Raw genomic sequence first — 16777 nt, forward strand, 5'->3', positions numbered from 1 at the left:
AGGGAATGTAGGTATAATGCAAAGGGAAGGGAATTATAAAAGAAGGGAATTTTAAAAAGATAGGAAAGCAAAGGTAAGTATGAAAGGAAAGGAAAGTATAAATGAAAGGAAAGTCTAAGTTTAAAAATAGGAATTGAAATGAAAGTGTAAAGGAAAAGAAAGTATACAGAAAAGGAAAGGGAAAGCAAAAAAAGAAAGGAAAGCAAAGGAAAGTATGAAAGGAAAGGAAAGTATAGGAAAGGAAAGGAAAGCATAGGAAAGGAAAGGAAAGCATAGGAAAGGAAAGGAAAGCATAGGAAAGGAAAGGAAAGGAAAGGAAAGGAAAGGAAAGGAAAGGAAAGGAAAGGAAAGGAAAGGAAAGGAAAGGAAAGGAAAGGAAAGGAAAGGAAAGGAAAGGAAAGGAAAGGAAAGGAAAGGAAAGGAAAGGAAAGGAAAGGAAAGGAAAGGAAAGGAAAGGAAAGGAAAGGAAAGGAAAGGAAAAAAAAGGAAAGGAAAGGAAATCAATAAAAAAGAATGAGATAAGGGGAAGAAAAATGGGAAGAAAATGAAAATTAAAAAGAAAGCAAGAGAGAAGAAAAATAAAATGAAGATTGGGAATAAAGGGGTAAAGTAAAATAAATAGGGAAAAAAGGGAAACATAAAGGGATAGAAAAAAATGAGAGCAATAAATATAGGGAAGGAAAGGGGGAAGAAAATAGAATAAGAACATTAAATATTGAAGAAAAGGAAAAAAGAAGAGTAATGGGAGAAGCAAAAGAAAAACAAGTAGTGTAAAAGAACCAAACGCCAAAAAAAAATTGAAAGGGGGGGGGGGGGGAGAATGTAAAAGGAAGAGGAAAAGAAGTAAAAATAAATGGGAACAAAAAAAAAGGGGGCGGGGGGTAAGGGAAGAAACATTTATTATGAAATAAATTATCAAGTTTTTAAGACTAGGAAAAAAAGTTAAAAAAGGGGGGGGGGGGAAGAAAATAGAGAAGAAAAGCAAGAAATAAAAAAGAAGGAGAAATGGGGAGGAAAAATGGAAAGAAAATGAAAATTAAAAAAAGCATGAAAGGAGAAAAATAAAAGGAAGATAGGGAACAAAAAGTTCAAAAAAAAATAAATAGGAAAAAAAAACGGAAACAGAAAGTGGAGAGTAAAGATAAAAGTGGAAGAAGAAAGAGGGAAGAAAACAGGGAAGAAAATAGACAAGAATGATAATAGGGAAGAAAAAGAAGAAAAGAGAAAGAAGAGAAGAGAAAAGAAAAGAAAAGAAAAGAAAAGAAAAGAAAAGAAAAGAAAAGAAAAGAAAAGAAAAGAAAGAAAAGAAAAGAAAAGAAAAGAAAAGAAAAGAAAAGAAAAGAAAAGAAAAGAAAAGAAAAGAAAAGAAAAGAAAAGAAAAGAAAAGAAAAGAAAAGAAAAGAAAAGAAAAGAAAAGAAAAGAAAAGGAAAGGAAATAGAAAAGAAGAAGGGAAACATAAAGGGGAAGAAAAAAAGAAGGGCAAGAAAAAGGAGGGAAGCAAAGGTGGAATAGAAAATGAAAATGAAATAGGGAAGAAAAACGAAAAAGAACAGAAGTGGGAGAAGCAAAAGAAAAACAGGGTAAGAAGAACCAATAGCAATAGAAAATAGGGGGGGAAATGGAAAAGGAAGAGGAAAAGAAGTAAAGAATATATGGGAACAAAAAAAAGGGGGGAAGAAAATAAGAAAAAAGATATCAAGCTTTTAAAAGTAGGAAGAAAAAGAACAATAAAAAGGAGGAAAAAAGAAAAGAGAGAAGAAAAGCAAGAAATAAAAAAGAATGAGATAAGGGGAGGAAAAATGGAAAGAAAATGAAAATTAAAAAGAAAGCAAGAAAGAAGAAAAATTAAATGAAGATAGGGAAGAAAAGGGTAAAGAAAAAGAAATAGGGCAAAAAAAAAACAAAAACAAAAGGGGAAAGTAAAGATAAAGGGAGAAAAAAGAGGGAAGAAAACAGGGAAGAAAATAGAAGAAGAATGATAATAGGGAAGAAAAAGAATAGAAAAAGGAGAAGAGAAAGAAAATGGGGGAGAAAGAAGAAACAAAGAGGGGAAGAAAGAAAAAAAAAAAAAAAAGCCAAAGGAAAGAAGGGGAGAAGAAGAAGAAAAGAAAGAAAAATTTAAAAAAAGGAAAAATATAAAGAAAAGTAAGACAAGGAAAGGGAAAAGGAAGGGGAAAGGGAAACATAAAGGGGAAATTAAAAAAAAAAAGTATAAAGAGGGAAGGAAGAGAAAATGAAAATTAAATAGGGAAGAAAAAGAGAAAGGAGAACAGAAAATGGGGAAGGAAAAGAAAAACAAATAGGGTAAGGAGAACCAAAAGCAAAAGAAAACAGGGGGGGAAATGGGAGAGGAAAAAGAAGAGGAATAGAAAAAAAAGAAAAGAAAGATGAAAAGCAAGAAATAATGAAGAATGTGAAAAATTTTAAGAAAGTTGCAACGAAAATGAAAATAGAGAAAAAAGCAAGGCAGAAGAAGAAAAAATGAAGATAGAGAAGAAGAATTGGAGAAGAATTAGAAAAATATGAAAAGGGGGAAGAAAAAGAAAAAGAGGGGAGGGGAGGGGTAAGGATGGGAAGGGAGAGGACAGGAGGCGAGAGAAGGGGAGGGGGTGGGAGAGGAGGAGAGGGAATAGAGGATTAAAAAAAAAAAAAGGAAGAAAGGAAAGGAATGGGAATGGGAATGGGAAGGGAAGGGAAGGGAAGGGAAGGGAAGGGAAGGGAAGGGAAGGGAAGGGAAGGGAAGGGAAGGGAAGGGAAGGGAAGGGAAGGGAAGGGAAGGGAAGGGAAGGGAAGGGAAGGGAAGGGAAGGGAAGGGAAGGGAAGGGAAGAAAAGAAAAGAAAAAAGGAAAGGAAAGGAAAGGAAAGGAAAGGAAAGGAAAGGAAAGGAAAGGAAAGGAAAGGAAAGGAAAGGAAAGGAAAGGAAAGGAAAGGAAAGGAAAGGAAAGGAAAGGAAAGGAAAGGAAAGGAAAGGAAAGGAAAGGAAAGGAAAGGGAAAGGAAAGGAAAGGAAAGGAAAGGGGAAAAGAGAAGAAAAGTAGAGAAAAGTAGAGAAGAGAGAAGAGAAAAGAGAAGAGAAGAGAGAGAGAGAGAAGAGAAGAGAAGAGAAGAGAAGAGAAGAGAAGAGAAGAGAAGAGAAGAGAAGAGAAGAGAAGAGAAGAGAAGAGAAGAGAAGAGAAGAGAAGAGAAGAAAAGGAAAATAAAAGGAAAATAAAGGAAAGAAAGAAAAGAAGAAAAGAAAAGAAAAGAAAAGAAAAGAAAAGAAAAGAAAAGAAAAGAAAAGAAAAGAAAAGAAAAGAAAAGAAAAGAAAAGAAAAGAAAAGAGAAGAGAAGAGAAGAGAAGAGAAGAGAAGAGAAGAGAAGAGAAGAGAAGAGAAGAGAAGAGAAGAGAAAAGAAAAGAAAAGAAAAGAAAAGAAAGAAAAAAGAAAAGAAAAGAAAAGAAAAGAAAAGAAAAGAAAAGAAAAGAAGAGAAAAGAAGAGAAAAGAAGAGAAAAGAGAAAAGAAGAGAAAAGAGAAGAGACCTTGACTAAAGCTGATCCTGTGCTATGGAAAAGCTGATGACACTCCCACTTTTCTTTGGCAAAGGAAAAAAATTAAAAAATAAATAATTAAAGAAAAAGTAAATCTTACAGAGTGTGTCCTGATAAAAACGGTGTTGTTCTGTCAGTTTTGTAGAGCGGGCACAAATCATCACCAAACTCCATCCAGACATTGAGCCACTGACAAGCTGTCTCTGGACCCAATCCTACATCCAATTCTTCATTCATAGAAAAGTTCACCAATCAAATTTATATCTTCCCAATGTGGAGAGAAGGATGTTGTGAATTACTCTTAAGCCATATTTGAAAGCAGAACTCAGTATATACATTTACTATCTATCTGTATCAAAGTACATGGCATTCAGGGTAATATTGCAGAGATCTTAAACATACTATTCTCTACCTGAAACCTTCTGAAAAAATAAGATGATTAGTATGCCATGGTTGCAGTTATCCTGAACTAGCTTCTAACAGCGAGACTGAAGCAGTGCTTGTTGTAATTACCTTGTCGAGATGTGCATCTGTTGTCTTCATACTCTCCAATTTTTTCTGCAAGCTGTAAACAAGCAGATGTTGCATTTGCACTGGATGGATGCAATGTCATTATCTCAAACAAGATCTACACAAACTCTTCAGTACTGCAGACCAAAACTAAAGTGCTGTTATCAAAGTAATTTTCAACTGTTAATTCAGCTTTAATCTCAGAATAGTTATGTTTAATTATGTTTGTTTGATCTTTCAAATGATCTGTGATAGGAAGTCTGCCACAGCTTAACTGCTGGAATTCCACTGTCAATTATCTAATTTGACTATAGTAATGTACAGAACAATTACGGATTTCCTTTCTAGATTAGGAAAAAAATTCTGACCTAAGAGTGAGAAAGCAAGGAGTGACCTATTGGATGGTCATTTCTGGTTGGATTAAAGCTGTCCTTGGGCCAAGAGAGTCTGTTATGGTTAGAAACGCTCTGTTCTAACTCAGCTGTCAGTGTCTTACAAGAAAGACTTAGGAGACCCATCTTCACAACAAGGCTAGTAGTACGACCCTCCTATTAACTTTTAAGCATCACAGAGTAAGTCGCCATGGACTTCTATATACATTTTACACTCTTACATCTTTATAAAACAAAAAAGTAACTTCTGACATCTGTGGGATGATTTGTTGGGCACCACTTTTTGAAACTATGTTAGGAAGTAAAAAATGAACAAAGCCATTGCTTCTAAGAGTAAAATGTGCAGTATAAAATGAAGTGAAATACTATACACCACTTTCTACTTAACTCATTCCCAAAGCTAATTCCCACTGCACACTGTGCAGTGCTTCCTAATTTAAAGCTGAGCCTCTTAGTCATAAAAGAACCAGAGGACATAACGGATCCAGGAACACGCTGAACAACATTTCCAAGGCTTAGGTTGTTGTGGAACTCAGAGTTTCCTGAGACAACTAAGGTCTCCAGTTCATCACAATGTAAAGCAAGAAAAAAATTAAATCCTCTGAGTTTTAAGAGAACCAGAAAAAAGCACTGAGATCTTATTGATTACTAGTAGTACTAATGGACAACTTAAAGCCTCAACAAGGGAAACGGGGGGAAAACGCCAAACAATCATGGGTGCTTTGGCTCTCATTTCATTTTACAAACCCTACAATCTTTTGCTGCATGTATCTCAAGTGGAAAAACATCCTCTTTCTATTACTTCTTACTCTTACTGAGAATTGTAAACAAGTGTCTGAACTAGAACATGCAACAGAAATTCAGATGCAGACTCTGCCTAAATGTAAATGTACCTACTTCATGCGTGTATCTATGCAATGAGCATTACTTTTAATAAAAGTGAAATTATGGCCATACCTGATTCCAGATAGACTGTCTAAAGCATGCAGGTCCGGCACATTGGAAAGATCAACTCTGCACAGATAGGGAGAGAAAGAAAGCTTTGTATTTTCACTGCATGTAAGAATTATGTGTACTGAAGCTTCGATTACTCATTTTTAAACATATAAATAATTGTTCATGTTTGTTGGTTTTTTTTCCTGATCTCTTATTCCAATGCAAAGCAGCAGAAGCTAGCCCTATTTTCACATGTCAGCAGTCAGTGCTGTCTACCATGGAGTAAAGCAGCTTTCAGCTGTACAGTAATATGGGAGCATAAAAAGAGAATTTTAGTGAATACAGTTAAAAAATAAATTAATACTAAACAAACAAACAAACAAAAAAAACACCACACAAGAATCCGTTTTCTGAAAGATGTGATTTGTATTGGATGCCTAAGTGTTATCTAATTCTCTGATGGGAACAATCGTTCTGTACCTCTTCGAACACAAGCACACATTAAAACACAGTACAGGTAGGTATGCATGTGCACAGCCAACAGATCATAATGAAAGCTTTGTAAAAATAATGTCAGTGGGACAGGATTTGGTACTTGTTGGAATACAGGTTAATCTAATACCTCGACCTTTGTGTCTCCAAAATTTCGACAAGTCCATTTATTGACCTAAAACAAATAGAAAAAAGCAAAATGAGGTGCAAACGCAACTCTAATATATCGATTGAACAATTTAACAATGTAGAGCAATACAAGAAACATAACGACATCTCTCACACTGTTACTCAATGTTTTACAGTCCAAGAGGCATCAAGAAAAAGTTTGCTTTTGTGACATTTTATAGCCGAACCAAGGTCAAAATTCACAACTTCTGACAATAAAATATTACTACTGAACAGAGCATTTTTCTTCTCTCAGTACAAGCTGCAAGGTTAAGAATTCTCAAGAGTCTGAACCACAAATAACATTGCAAAGTATTTCTCAATATTCCATTTTGTCTGTCAGGGTACTGAGAAAGATGGAACACACCTTTGAACACTGCTTTGATTCAGCCCATTTGTTCTTTTACATCCATGACAATTATTCAGATATCTTCCATACCCCTTTATATTTGCTAATAAACATGTATGGACTAGCAGACATTGCCCCCCGTAGTTAACTCAGACAAATGGCAACAGCTGCCCAATAGTATAAGAATGTGAGCACTTAAGACAAAGGTCTATTATAAGGCATTTGTTAGGCCTAATTTAGCCAAGGAAACGGTGTGGAGTTGCACCAGAAGAGGGTCAGGTTGGGTATTGGGAAAAGGTTCTTCACCAGAGGGCGGTAGACATGGAACAGCCCCAAGCAGCCAGAGTTCAAGGAACATTTGGAGAAAGCTCTCAGACATAGAATTGGAATTTTGGGTGGTCCTGAGTAGAGCCAGAGGTTGGAGTCAATGGTCCTTGAAGGTTCCTTCCAACTTAAGAGCATTCTTGGATTCTATTCTATAATTCTACACTTCTGAGCAGGTAACATCAAATCTTACTTAGGCAAGCCGATAATACTGTGGAAGCACAGAAATGCACTGGAAACATCTCCAGAAAGGCGCAGACTCTTTTTCACTGCTTTCTCACTGCTCTTTTTCACTACACGATCTGTTGGAACAATCATGAGATCTAATTTCTAATAACATTTGAGCATGTACAATGTCACGGTTATACCAGAAATTTCATACCTGACAGTTGGTCTGACTTTATTCAATTCTTCCCTTGAAACCAAATCCGTTTTATTGACGATTACAAGATCAGCTAATGCAACCTGCCTATGCATTTGGAAAAAGAAAAAAGGAATACCTTGAACAAGCAGTTTTTTGTAAGGCAGAAGCAGTATGTCTCTCATAGCGCTGTAAAATTACTAGATTGTTAGTTAGTACAGGAAGGCAAACATTAACCAAACCATCAGCCAACTAAAACATCATGGAATGACTACAGTATTAGCTTCTTGAGGTGACTTGTGGCTTGTGCATTTCAGGAGACATAAGTAGCAGCAGCCAGTGACATGAAAGACAAGCCATGGCCACTGAAATGTTTACAAGCACAGCATGCTGAGGCTTTTTCACTGCTAGCAAAAATGTATAGCTAATGGTGAGGAGACTATACTGAAAACTGTTTTTGTAGCTGAAAGTTGAGCTTCTTTCAACCTGTTATTTGTACTCCATCTGTTGTAGTTTCCATGGAAAAAAAGAGGAGGCATTATTTTCAGATCAACCTACTTATTAGAAAATTCATATCTAAGCAGAATGATCAAATGAAGTACAGAGTAAGTTTTGTTTTCTACCTTTGTTTAAAAGCAAGGGAGGGGAAAACCTTAGAAAAGAAAAAGAATCAATTTTGAATGATCTTCCGCACAGTGCAGTCACTGACTATGATTAAAAAAGTGGTTTTGATATCCATACCGAGATGCTTCATTGACAAGGCCTTCTGGCTTCTCCTGTCTCAAGTGCTAGACAATAATTAAAACAGATGGATTAAGCATGTTTAAAAAATGCTCAAATTAATTTGCATTTAAACTATGCCAAAATCATTTTACACAATGTATGATTTTCATTCATACCGCTTAAGTGACTACATTGTAAGGAACTATTTTTATGGCCAACTATCAATGAAAAAGCTAGAAATGAAAAACTATTTCTGCACTTACCAATCCTCACTGTTCTGTAGGTCTGTTCTTTCAGTACACTTTACTTAGATGCCTCTGTTACCTGACATTTTATTCTACTTCCAGGCAACTACATCAGCTGTTAATCCGATCCAGTATGTAGTAGTCTGCCTCACTCTCTCACCCTGGGAATGAACCTATTGGTTCTTTTTTCATCTTCTTTCCATTCTATTGCAGTCTCTTCCAGATCATACAGCTCATGGACACCTTGGACTATCTCTTGATGAGATTTGCCTTGAATAGATACCAGTCCCTTACCAGAAAAATAACTGTTAGAGTATATAAACAAACCTTTAAAAACAAAATACTTACGGAGAAAAAAAGAAAAACAAAACAACTTTACAAGTACACAGAGCAGGGAAAAACCTCTGACAAATATGCAGAGGTTGATCAAAATAACAATGCAACAGAGTCATCTCTTGTAACAACCATTCTTACAATTAATAATTATACTTTGCTATACTCTGCCTTCAGCATCTCATTTGGACGGTTACCTGGATTATTTGTGCAAATTTAAATGTCATCTCCTACCATGCCACTTTGATTGTATGTATGATATATGTCTCTATGAAAGCCTCATCACCTGTCCAAGGTGATGTAAAATAGGCAAAAATGCTGAGTCTGTTCCCACTGAGTTCTCATGCTTAACACTTACACTGTCTTGAAACAGAATCTCTCAATAGCTGAGAAAGAACAAATATCTGTGTGGTGAAATGACTAGCAATGGAATTAACAATGGAATACCTTCAAAACTAAGTCCATTAACTCACATGCCAAACGTTGCACTAAAAGAGTTTTCATCACTTGAAAACTGTCTAAAATAGAATGTAAATATTACTCGGATCCCAAAGCTCAGTACAACAGAAGCATACTTCTAATCAGCAGTACAGCTAATGAGTACAACAGACAGCTTGAAGTGCATCAGCACTGCCGGCTTTATGCTGCTGTTGTTCTTTTTGTCAAGAAATAAACCTTTCTTCCAGTGAAGTAGAAATAATTACCTTGCTGCCTGTGACACACATATGTTCTCAGGAAACAAATCACAGCACATTTGATTGTTTTCCTTAGACCTTGTCTAATCATGCAATCGACTTTTTTATCATTTACTTAGCTTTGTGGTTTAAGGAAAATGAAAGTATATCCTCAAGCATCACCAACGTTCACCTCAGAACTATGCAATGAATCGTACACGGGGATGAATACACTTATGTGTAAATCACATCTTTAAAACTGCAGCCTGATGTAATCAAAAAATTTTAGGGGGACCATAGCTAGCACTGTGCTGCATTGTTACACTCAATTAAACTTCTGTTTATTATGCCAATAACTGTAATCATGGACAGAAACCTGTAACTACATTCCTAGATAAGGAGCCATCTAGGTGAAATGGATGAGACCTTTCAGAGCAAAGGAGGGGAAAACAACATCACCTCCTTTCACTTATGTCCTGATCATTCATCCTGTCCCACTCATGTTTGGGACTGCAAGTCTCCCCTTTCACTACACAGCAAGTAGTACTGTGGTTTGCTTCTCTGTCAGCTACCTTGAGTGGTCTCATTGGCCGGCAGGTATTTAAGTGTCTCTACATGGATCAATGACAAACTGATGTTCTCTCTTTTGTCTGCTCTTTGACCTGTATGTGGCTGACAATACACTGCAGTTTCTTTCCATTTAAAAAGAGGGAAAGCACAAAACAAAGAGGTTGGAAGTTTCAGGCAAACCTTCAGTCTTATGACATCCATGGTACATCCAGTCCTATCTTTCACATTCTTTTCCCACACAAGATTCTACAAAGAGGAAAAATGTTTTCACAAACAGAACAGCGTAAGATGATTTTCTACAAAAGGACACAATGATTTCGCACTTGACTGCGATGTATTCATATTTACCTGTATAAAGAGATTAAGGTTTTCTTCCTTAATATTTCCTAGGACTTCAAGTGTTACTGTCACTATGTCCTGTAAATGGAAAGACACACAAGACAGACAAGATAGATGCTTAAAAGCAGCATTTAGCACACAACTGCTTATACTCTAAAGGAGTGACAGGCCAGACCCTTTCCCCTTCAATTATTTATTAAAAATCAAAACCACAAAACAGACAAAATACTGTATTTTCTCTCTAAATAAAACACAATCAGGAAGATAAAAATGCAATTTAAACTGTAATATGCAAGGATTGTTTTATTGCACAGAGCAAGAGAGAAGATTCTACCCTGACATAAATAAAAGCTGGGTTACATATCTGGAAAAACAAAGCATTTCACATTCCTAACCTTCTAGCACACATGCGATTGTAGGTATTATATCAAATTTATAGGAAAACCTAATTCACTGTTACAGGTTGATCTGTTGATTTTCTGTGTAAAAACGAAGGGAAGCACTCACAGAATGTGTCTCTCTAACACCTTAATTAATGCAAAGTTGTGAACAGCAACTCCCCAATATCTACAAACACTGACATCATTTCGACCTACGGGATAAATATCAGGTGTAAGTATAGGGCTCAATTCTCAAATCTCAATTGCTCAATAAGGACAAATATTGAAAGAATAGTATTACTTGTCTGTTGTAGTAATGCTCTCCATGTACAAGAACACTGTTTCCAACAATAGAACTCTTAAACCATATTTGAAAGCAGAACTCAGTATATACATTTACTATCTATCTATATCAAAGTACATGGCATTCAGTGTAATATTGCAGAGATCTTAAACATACTATTCTCTACCTGAAACCTTCTGAAAAAATAAGATGATTAGTATGCCATGGTTGCAGTTATCCTGAACTATCTTCTAACAGCGAGACTGAAGCAGTGCTTGTTGTAATTACCTTGTCGAGATGTGCATCTGTTGTCTTCATACTCTCCAATTTTTTCTGCAAGCTGTAAACAAGCAGATGTTGCATTTGCACTGGATGGATGCAGTGTCATTATCTCAAACAAGATCTACACAAACTCTTCAGTACTGCAGACCAAAACTAAAGTGCTGTTATCAAAGTAATTTTCAACTGTTAATTCAGCTTTAATCTCAGAATAGTTATGTTTAATTATGTTTGTTTGATCTTTCAAATCATCTGTGATAGGAAGTCTGCCACAGATTAACTGCTGGAATTCCACTGTCAATTATCTAATTTGACTATAGTAATGTACAGAACAATTACGGATTTCCTTTCTAGATTTGGAAAAAAATTCTGACCTAAGAGTGATAAAGCAAGGAGTGACCTATTGGATGGTCATTTCTGGTTGGATTAAAGCTGTCCTTGGGCCAAGAGAGTCTGTTATGGTTAGAAACGCTTTGTTCTAACTCAGCTGTCAGTGTCTTACAAGAAAGACTTAGGAGACCCATTTTCACAGCAAGGCTAGTAGTACGACCTACTAACTTTTAACCATCATAGAGTAAGTCGCCATGGACTTCTATATACATTTTACACTCTTACATCTTTATAAAACAAAAAAGTAACTTCTGACATCTGTGGGATGATTTGTTGGGCATCACTTTTTGAAACTATGTTAGGAAGTAAAAAATGAACAAAGCCATTGCTTCTAAGAGTAAAATGTGCAGTATAAAATGAAGTGAAATACTATACACCACTTTCTACTTAACTCATTCCCAAAGCTAATTCCCACTGCACACTGTGCAGTGCTTCCTAATTTAAAGCTGAGCCTCTTAGTCATAAAAGAACCAGAGGACATAACGGATCCAGGAACACGCTGAACAACATTTCCAAGGCTTAGGTTGTTGTGGAACTCAGAGTTTCCTGTGAAAACTAAGGTCTCCAGTTCATCACAATGTAAAGCAAGAAAAAAATTAAATCCTCTGAGTTTTAAGAGAACCAGAAAAAAGCACTGAGATCTTATTGATTACTAGTAGTACTAATGGACAACTTAAAGCCTCAACAAGGGAAACGGGGGGAAAACGCCAAACAGTCATGGGTGCTTTGGCTCTCATTTCATTTTACAAACCCTACAATCTTTTGCTGCATGTATCTCAAGTGGAAAAACATCCTCTTTCTATTACTTCTTACTCTTACTGAGAATTGTAAACAAGTGTCTGAACTAGAACATGCAACAGAAATTCAGATGCAGACTCTGCCTAAATGTAAATGTACCTACTTCATGCGTGTATCTATGCAATGAGCATTACTTTTAATAAAAGTGAAATTATGGCCATACCTGATTCCAGATAGACTGTCTAAAGCATGCAGGTCCGGCACATTGGAAAGATCAACTCTGCACAGATAGGGAGAGAAAGAAAGCTTTGTATTTTCACTGCATGTAAGAATTATGTGTACTGAAGCTTCGATTACTCATTTTTAAACATATAAATAATTGTTCATGTTTGTTGGTTTTTTTTCCTGATCTCTTATTCCAATGCAAAGCAGCAGAAGCTAGCCCTATTTTCAGATGTCAGCAGTCAGTGCTATCTACCGTGGAGTAAAGCAGCTTTCAGCTGTACAGTAATATGGGAGCATAAAAAGAGAATTTTAGTGAATACAGTTAAAAAATAAATTAATACTAAACAAACAAACAAACAAAAAAAAAAACCACACAAGAATACGTTTTCTGAAAGATGTGATTTGTATTGGATGCCTAAGTGTTATCTAATTCTCTGATGGGAACAATCGTTCTGTACCTCTTCGAACACAAGCACACATTAAAACACAGTACAGGTAGGTATGCATGTGCACAGCCAACAGATCATAATGAAAGCTTGGTAAAAATAATGTCAGTGGGACAGGATTTGGTACTTGTTGGAATACAGGTTAATCTAATACCTCGACCTTTGTGTCTCCAAAATTTCGACAAGTCCATTTATTGACCTAAAACAAATAGAAAAAAGCAAAATGAGGTGCAAACGCAACTCTAATATATCGATTGAACAATTTAACAATGTAGAGCAATACAAGAAACATAACGACATCTCTCACACTGTTACTCAATGTTTTACAGTCCAAGAGGCATCAAGAAAAAGTTTGCTTTTGTGACATTTTATAGCCGAACCAAGGTCAAAATTCACAACTTCTGACAATAAAATACTACTACTGAACATAGCATTTTTCTTCTCCCAGTACAAACTGCAAGGTTAAGAATTCTCAAGAGTCTGAACCACAAATAACGTTGCAAAGTATTTCTCAATATTCCATTTTGTCTGTCAGGGTACTGAGAAAGATGGAACACACCTTTGAACACTGCTTTGATTCAGCCCATTTGTTCTTTTACATCCATGACAATTATTCAGATATCTTCCATACCCCTTTATATTTGCTAATAAACATGTATGGACTAGCAGACATTGCCCCCCGTAGTTAACTCAGACAAATGGCAACAGCTGCCCAATAGTATAAGAATGTGAGCACTTAAGACAAAGGTCTATTATAAGGCATTTGTTAGGCCTAATTTAGCCAAGGAAACGGTGTGGAGTTGCACCAGAAGAGGGTCAGGTTGGGTATTGGGAAAAGGTTCTTCACCAGAGGGCGGTAGACATGGAACAGCCCCAAGCAGCCAGAGTTCAAGGAACATTTGGAGAAAGCTCTCAGACATAGAATTGGAATTTTGGGTGGTCCTGAGTAGAGCCAGAGGTTGGAGTCAATGGTCCTTGAAGGTTCCTTCCAACTTAAAAGCATTCTTTGATTCTATTCTATAATTCTACACTTCTGAGCAGGTAACATCAAATCTTACTTAGGCAAGCCGATAATACTGTGGAAGCACAGAAATGCACTGGAAACATCTCCAGAAAGGCGCAGACTCTTTTTCACTGCTTTCTCACTGCTCTTTTTCACTACACGATCTGTTGGAACAATCATGAGATCTAATTTCTAATAACATTTGAGCATGTACAATGTCACGGTTATACCAGAAATTTCATACCTGACAGTTGGTCTGACTTTATTCAATTCTTCCCTTGAAACCAAATCCGTTTTATTGACGATTACAAGATCAGCTAATGCAACCTGCCTATGCATTTGGAAAAAGAAAAAAGGAATACCTTGAACAAGCAGTTTTTTGTAAGGCAGAAGCAGTATGTCTCTCATAGCGCTGTAAAATTACTAGATTGTTAGTTAGTACAGGAAGGCAAACATTAACCAAACCATCAGCCAACTAAAACATCATGGAATGACTACAGTATAAGCTTCTTGAGGTGACTTGTGGCTTGTGCATTTCAGGAGACATAAGTAGCAGCAGCCAGTGACATGAAAGACAAGCCATGGCCACTGAAATGTTTACAAGCACAGCATGCTGAGGCTTTTTCACTGCTAGCAAAAATGTATAGCTAATGGTGAGGAGACTATACTGAAAACTGTTTTTGTAGCTGAAAGTTGAGCTTCTTTCAACCTGTTATTTGTACTCCATCTGTTGTAGTTTCCATGGAAAAAAAGAGGAGGCATTATTTTCAGATCAACCTACTTATTAGAAAATTCATATCTAAGCAGAATGATCAAATGAAGTACAGAGTAAGTTTTGTTTTCTACCTTTGTTTAAAAGCAAGGGAGGGGAAAACCTTAGAAAAGAAAAAGAATCAATTTTGAATGATCTTCCGCACAGTGCAGTCACTGACTATGATTAAAAAAGTGGTTTTGATATCCATACCGAGATGCTTCATTGACAAGGCCTTCTGGCTTCTCCTGTCTCAAGTGCTAGACAATAATTAAAACAGATGGATTAAGCATGTTTAAAAAATGCTCAAATTAATTTGCATTTAAACTATGCCAAAATCATTTTACACAATGTATGATTTTCATTCATACCGCTTAAGTGACTACATTGTAAGGAACTATTTTTATGGCCAACTATCAATGAAAAAGCTAGAAATGAAAAACTATTTCTGCACTTACCAATCCTCACTGTTCTGTAGGTCTGTTCTTTCAGTACACTTTACTTAGATGCCTCTGTTACCTGACATTTTATTCTACTTCCAGGCAACTACATCAGCTGTTAATCCGATCCAGTATGTAGTAGTCTGCCTCACTCTCTCACCCTGGGAATGAACCTATTGGTTCTTTTTTCATCTTCTTTCCATTCTATTGCAGTCTCTTCCAGATCATACAGCTCATGGACACCTTGGACTATCTCTTGATGAGATTTGCCTTGAATAGATACCAGTCCCTTACCAGAAAAATAACTGTTAGAGTATATAAACAAACCTTTAAAAACAAAATACTTACGGAGAAAAAAAGAAAAACAAAACAACTTTACAAGTACACAGAGCAGGGAAAAACCTCTGACAAATATGCAGAGGTTGATCAAAATAACAATGCAACAGAGTCATCTCTTGTAACAACCATTCTTACAATTAATAATTATACTTTGCTATACTCTGCCTTCAGCATCTCATTTGGACGGTTACCTGGATTATTTGTGCAAATTTAAATGTCATCTCCTACCATGCCACTTTGATTGTATGTATGATATATGTCTCTATGAAAGCCTCATCACCTGTCCAAGGTGATGTAAAATAGGCAAAAATGCTGAGTCTGTTCCCACTGAGTTCTCATGCTTAACACTTACACTGTCTTGAAACAGAATCTCTCAATAGCTGAGAAAGAACAAATATCTGTGTGGTGAAATGACTAGCAATGGAATTAACAATGGAATACCTTCAAAACTAAGTCCATTAACTCACATGCCAAACGTTGCACTAAAAGAGTTTTCATCACTTGAAAACTGTCTAAAATAGAATGTAAATATTACTCGGATCCCAAAGCTCAGTACAACAGAAGCATACTTCTAATCAGCAGTACAGCTAATGAGTACAACAGACAGCTTGAAGTGCATCAGCACTGCCGGCTTTATGCTGCTGTTGTTCTACTTGTCAAGAAATAAACCTTTCTTCCAGTGAAGTAGAAATAATTACCTTGCTGCCTGTGACACACATATGTTCTCAGGAAACAAATCACAGCACATTTGATTGTTTTCCTTAGACCTTGTCTAATCATGCAATCGACTTTTTTATCATTTACTTAGCTTTGTGGTTTAAGGAAAATGAAAGTATATCCTCAAGCATCACCAACGTTCACCTCAGAACTATGCAATGAATCGTACACGGGGATGAATACACTTATGTGTAAATCACATCTTTAAAACTGCAGCCTGATGTAATCAAAAAATTTTAGGGGGACCATAGCTAGCACTGTGCTGCATTGTTACACTCAGTTAAACTTCTGTTTATTATGCCAATAACTGTAATCATGGACAGAAACCTGTAACTACATCCCTAGATAAGGAGCCATCTAGGTGAAATGGATGAGACCTTTCAGAGCAAAGGAGGGGAAAACAACATCACCTCCTTTCACTTATGTCCTGATCATTCATCCTGTCCCACTCATGTTTGGGACTGCAAGTCTCCCCTTTCACTACACAGCAAGTAGTACTGTGGTTTGCTTCTCTGTCAGCTACCTTGAGTGGTCTCATTGGCCGGCAGGTATTTAAGTGTCTCTACATGGATCAATGACAAACTGATGTTCTCTCTTTTGTCTGCTCTTTGACCTGTATGTGGCTGACAATACACTGCAGTTTCTTTCCATTTAAAAAGAGGGAAAGCACAAAACAAAGAGGTTGGAAGTTTCAGGCAAACCTTCAGTCTTATGACATCCATGGTACATCCAGTCCTATCTTTCACATTCTTTTCCCACACAAGATTCTACAAAGAGGAAAAATGTTTTCACAAACAGAACAGCGTAAGATGATTTTCTACAAAAGGACACAATGATTTCGC

The 16777-nt window shown here is 36.4% G+C and overlaps 1 protein-coding gene across 5 annotated transcripts in view; it reads right to left on the reverse strand.

Annotated features, from left to right (window-relative positions):
- The window catches only part of LOC107305936 (putative COBW domain-containing protein 7), a 100039-nt gene that overhangs the window by 42084 nt on the left and 41178 nt on the right, over positions 1-16777 (reverse strand). For all 5 annotated transcript variants that reach the window (XR_014939812.1, XR_014939811.1, XR_014939810.1 and 2 more), the window contains 9 exons: positions 13933-16702; positions 12840-12884; positions 12238-12294; positions 10896-10947; positions 9954-10022; positions 7082-9851; positions 5989-6033; positions 5388-5444; positions 4042-4093 (listed from right to left, as the gene is read on the reverse strand). The gene's annotated coding sequence lies outside the window, so the exon portion shown is untranslated. The remainder of the gene's footprint in view (positions 1-4041; positions 4094-5387; positions 5445-5988; positions 6034-7081; positions 9852-9953; positions 10023-10895; positions 10948-12237; positions 12295-12839; positions 12885-13932; positions 16703-16777) is intronic.

The sequence above is a fragment of the Coturnix japonica genome, chromosome Z (assembly GCF_054131305.1).
Source record: "Coturnix japonica strain WE chromosome Z, WE-NBRP24, whole genome shotgun sequence".
Taxonomy (NCBI): Eukaryota; Metazoa; Chordata; class Aves; order Galliformes; family Phasianidae; genus Coturnix; species Coturnix japonica.